General features: G+C 39.4%; 3 non-coding genes across 3 annotated transcripts; 2 read left to right on the plus strand and 1 right to left on the minus strand.

The window, feature by feature from the left end:
- Positions 1-1,530: 1,530 nt before the first annotated feature.
- Positions 1,531-1,614, minus strand: Trnal-cag (transfer RNA leucine (anticodon CAG)). Its single transcript has one exon. It is a non-coding gene; the product is annotated as a tRNA-Leu (tRNA).
- Positions 1,615-2,208: 594 nt separating this feature from the next.
- Trnal-cag (transfer RNA leucine (anticodon CAG)) lies at positions 2,209-2,292 on the plus strand. The gene has a single exon. It is a non-coding gene; the product is annotated as a tRNA-Leu (tRNA).
- A 1,721-nt stretch (positions 2,293-4,013) lies between these two features.
- Trnar-ucu (transfer RNA arginine (anticodon UCU)) lies at positions 4,014-4,087 on the plus strand. Its single transcript has one exon. It is a non-coding gene; the product is annotated as a tRNA-Arg (tRNA).
- The last annotated feature ends 913 nt before the right edge of the window (positions 4,088-5,000 follow it).

Here is a 5,000-nt window from a genome sequence, read left to right on the forward strand (position 1 = left end):
AGGTCCAAGGGGACCCCGCAACTGACAGAATCTCATCAGCATACGTACTCCGAAAGTGATTTGATAGGTATGATTTGAGTCACTTAAGAGCATGGGAGTCAAGTCCATAGAGCTGCAGCGTCCTCAATAGTATGCTGTGGTCAACCGTGTCAAAGTCTTTCTTAATAGATCGAAAAACCGACCTCCATTAATTTGACCGCCAGCTATCAATATTTAGGTTCCAATTGTTAGTAGCTTCAAGCAGGGCAGTCAACTCGGGTAGAATGCATGGGTGTTATCTGCAAGCAAATTGTTGCTATATAAGTATTCATAAAGTTGACTGAAAATGACCTTCTCGATTATTTTACTACCAATTGGTGGGGTGGATATTGGCTTGTAGTTGTTAGGTTCAGATTTGATGTCCTCCGTATATAATGGTGTGGAAATTTTCCATTTGCCTCGATCGAAAATATCCACTTGTAATGGATAAACTGCATGCATGAGAGAAAGAAACCGCTTCTTTCCGGTTCAACATTGAAGAAAAAAACACTGCACACTAAAAAAAAAACATTTATTTGTCTCCCGTAGAATATCAATGCTGTAGAGTAATTAGGCCTAAGCAATAATAGATAAATAATTTAGGCCTAGGCTTTGATGTTTGGAAACCGACCTTTTGCAGTGTTTATTATTAGGGTCGTTTATACGAGAGAAAATAAGCCGCGGCTTACTTTGAACTATTTATACGAGTATAAACTCCCAGGCCAGGATAAGCTGCGGGTTGAGAAAGCCGTGAACGTAGATTTTGTACCATTTATACGGGGTGTTTGCGTCTTATGTAAGCCGCGTCTTATTTTCTCTGGTATAAACGGCCCTATTGTTTGTTGCCGAGTGATAATACGGCATTATCAAATAGCGATGTGGTGTCCAAGTGGTTAGGTGACGGGTTAATACATATATATACGAAATGAACATTTCCAGGTGAGAGTCCTATGTCCATATATCTGGGTTGTCTTTTGAAAAATATATGACCATTTCCCATAATCCATATCAAGATTCCTGTCCTCTAAATTAACGATAATAGTAAATTCAGAGCTAATTGCGAATTAACGATAATCGTTAATCCAAGGTAGCGAATGCGTTGCCGTAATCAGGTATTTTGCCCGTAGCCAACCAGAATGTAAGCTGAGAACGAGAATAAGCTGAGATTTTTATTAAGAAATCGAAAAACTTTTTGCGTGCAAGAATGAGTTGGCTTTCATATGATAGAACTTGGCATGCATGATTCGTATGCGCTTTAGTGCCGATATCGATTTGTACAAACGTTTATACTGTATACTTTAAATCATCCAATAAATGGGAATATTAATCATACACCTGATGCGAGGTTTGTCTTACATCACCTGGATTCCATTTTATGAACATTGTTGCGGTAACGTTAATTTCCATATTTTCACTTCCAAACTTGAATACAGTGCTTAGCTTAAAAAGACGTGAAGAATGTAGTTTCGCATGATTCGTTTGCCCCAATTAAGAACTTAATTTTAATAGACGTATCAGGAGTGGGATTTGAACCCACGCCTACATGAGTAGACTGGGACCTGAACGCAGCGCCTTGGATCGCTCGGCCATCCTGACACCTTCGACCTTCAACCAGGCTGTGAGTTTGTTTTTGTATGCCAATTGCGCATTTTTGAATTGGGAGTTATGCCATAGGGCCCCTTTGTCGTCCAATATCCATGCCATGTCTTTATTAACAAAGCCGTCTTGATATTAACTGGCGCAACTGTTGCCCCCGTTTTTTGTGGTGTTCACAGAGCCCCTGTGGCGCAATTGACTGGCGTGTAAAGTCAGCTTACTTAAATTTAAGTGACTGGATGTTACATTCACCCACATTACACCTCCTGTCCTCTCTCCCTGATCATCAAATACGAAGCAAACAACAAGTAGCAAACGAAATATGTCTACTCAGTTTTGATAGTTACCACTACAACTATCTCTTACGTTGAAATCTGCAACTTTGAGACATCGCAAAACTTTGTCTTCGTCAACGCAATATAGGCTGTACTTGAAAGGCCGATTTCCTGGGAAAGAAAGAACAGGGAAGACGCACGAGGTTTCCTCCGTCTACAAAACTTTCTGTCAAAGCCTGATGTAAACGGCATTTCAGAGGTGGTAGGCCCTACGTCGGCATTTTTCCCAACACGCTCCTTCCCATTCGAAAGAGTAGGAGTCAGGATGGCCGAGCGGTCCAAGGCGCTGCGTTCAGGTCGCAGTCTACTCATGTAGGCGTGGGTTCGAATCCCACTCCTGACAGTTCACCTCATTTAAGGTTTTTTTTCGTTAGTCCAAATTTTGGGAAACTAAATTCTGTACGCTTAATTTAGATGACGCTTTCTACACGTTTGGAAAGAAAATGTCGAGATTAACTTGACCTCGAGTGATCAGAGTCAAATTTGGAATAAGGAGAATAATTAAATCTAGCAATGATCAAATGATTTCAAGTATACAGTACACTGATCTTACCCGCACTACTACTGAGATATGGAGGTCTGATGAAGATAAAGGAACAGTAAGTAAAGACAAATGTAGAAGGAAAGGAGGAAAAAGGAACGTCTCACAAAAAATGCCTGAAATGGAAACTGATAATGAATTTATGTCGACAATATCGCTTACCCGGGGGGGGGGGGGGGGACTCGATGTATCCCTGGTTGGGGAGGTGCGGCGCGGCCCCTCATACCCTGACCCTGTTTAAGACAAATATCGCTGATTTCCTACCCATTTTATGAAAGAATTCCGATTTTTGATACCCTGTTTAAGACATTTAACCCAGCTTAAGACAAAAATTGATAAATCGATACCCTGATTAAGACAAAAAATGATAAATTCGATACCCTGTTCAAGACAAAAATTCCGAAAAACATACCCTGGCTGGCCGCACGTCCCCATTAAGCCCTTATAAGGGAGTACCCCCCCGGGATCGCTTATACGCACGTGGGGAAGACCGCTCTAAATAATATATTAACACCGGTTACAACCATTTGCTTGAACTGCATAACTCTTTTTATATACATCATCATAAGTGATTATTATTCAGTTACAGATAAATTTGAATTAAAAAATACAAATGAATGGATTGGGAACTAACGAAATTGATTGACATTAAACGACAAGAAATATGCTAATAATAGAGAATGATAAAGTTTCTCCGGGGGACAGCTATTCTTAGAGTTATTTTCATAGAGTTATGTCGTAGAGTTAGAGTTAAGTTTCCAAAATCTTGAATTCAGAATTTTGGCAGTCTTTAACTCTAACTCTAAGTCATAACTCTACTGAAATAACTCTATTGATAGTTAACCTCGTTTCTCCGGCACTGCAACGTTTGCATAGACGAGTTCACGCTCTTGAGTGCATTATGGGTAATCAGGGCAAGATGGAGAGAAATTCAAAGGTTTGTAAGAAGTTCAAAACGATGAAAAGTATTCATGATATGCAATTTTGGGTTTTTTATTTTCCAAAACAGAAGATATGCGCTCAAAGGTGCTGCAGAATAAATTTGGAGAGAATGGCTATTGTAGAAATTATTTTATTAAAAAGAGTTTCTGTCATACATTTCCTCTAATTCCAAACGCAAAAAAATTACATAGACAAAAAAAGCAATATGTAGCAATTCCAAAGAACGGATACCAAGTCTAGTTTTTCTCAGCTGTGAACATGAAATTATAAGTTTGGTTTATGAAGGCGAAAGTCTAAAAAGTAGAGTCATGTACAGAATATTTTGCTTTGAATTTCCATACAAACCTTTGAATTTCTCATCATGTTGCCCAGGCCAAGATGCAATCAAGAGCGTGAATTCGTCTATTTACGGCTGGCTTTTAAACAATGCATGTCTCATTGACCAGTAAAATTGTATAAAGAGTCTGTGTTTATCCGTGATGTAAAGTCAGCGTTAAATGAAAACGTTGAGCCCGCCAGCGAAGGTTCTCGTGTCCTTGGAAATCCGTGTGGCGCAAATGACTACAAACACTAATCAGTTAGCCCCCGTGGCGCAATGGACTAGCGTGTTGGACTTCTAATTCAAAGGTTGTGGGTTCGAGTCCCACCGGGAGTGGTACTTTTGACTTCAAGGCAAACCTATTTTTAAAAACGTAAGCCGTGTTCACATTAGGCTTCGATTATGATCAATTTATAATCGAATTAAATATGAAATGGGTTCACATCAACTAATTACAGCGCTTGATTATGATTGGATTATAATAATTTCAAACAACCTCAAGGGAATTGTTTGAAGTAATTACAGTGCGTAATTGAACAGAATGGCGAACACGTGGTGGTATATGAGCAGACGAAACTTCTGATCGCTATTTGGTGTCTTCTAGTTTCGGAAGCTGTCCTTGGTTCTCTTCTCGCCTCAAGCATGGTGATGATAATCGTGGCAGCCATGCGGTACGGCGCCATTTTGTCTCACACTGCGAGGTCACCCTGTCTATTTTATTTGAATTTTCGCAGATGTGAACAGAACCATAATTGAATAAAACTGAATGGAGTATGATAGCCTGAATCATACTTCAGTTAAGGTGGTACTATGATCAAAAAATCATTTCCTTTTTGTATTCAGATTTTGAAAGGGTGTTCGCTTAACACCGGCAAAATTTTGAGCTTTGAATTTTATCCAAAGGATATTTATTTTGAGTGCAAGTTTTGGATTTCACGGTCCGCCATTACTCACGTTCAAAACTGACCGATTAAACCTCAAAGGGTTAGATCTAGTGAAAATGACGTCATTTACTCACTAGCTTAAAATTACAGCGTGTAAACGCAATTTATTATTTATGCAAAACACGGGTTTAAAAGTCTGAAAGCCCGAAACTACCGTGCTGCATAATAATTCAGGCGCGTACACACGCATTGCATTCTTAAACCAGTGAGTCTTTGACGTCATTTTCTCCTCGATCCAGCTTTCTCAAGATTTTAAAGTTAGTAATGGCGGACCAATAAATAAGAAAATTCCAGTTAAAATGAAC

Source organism: Montipora foliosa, chromosome 9 (assembly GCF_036669935.1).
Source record: "Montipora foliosa isolate CH-2021 chromosome 9, ASM3666993v2, whole genome shotgun sequence".
NCBI lineage: Eukaryota > Metazoa > Cnidaria > Anthozoa > Scleractinia > Acroporidae > Montipora > Montipora foliosa.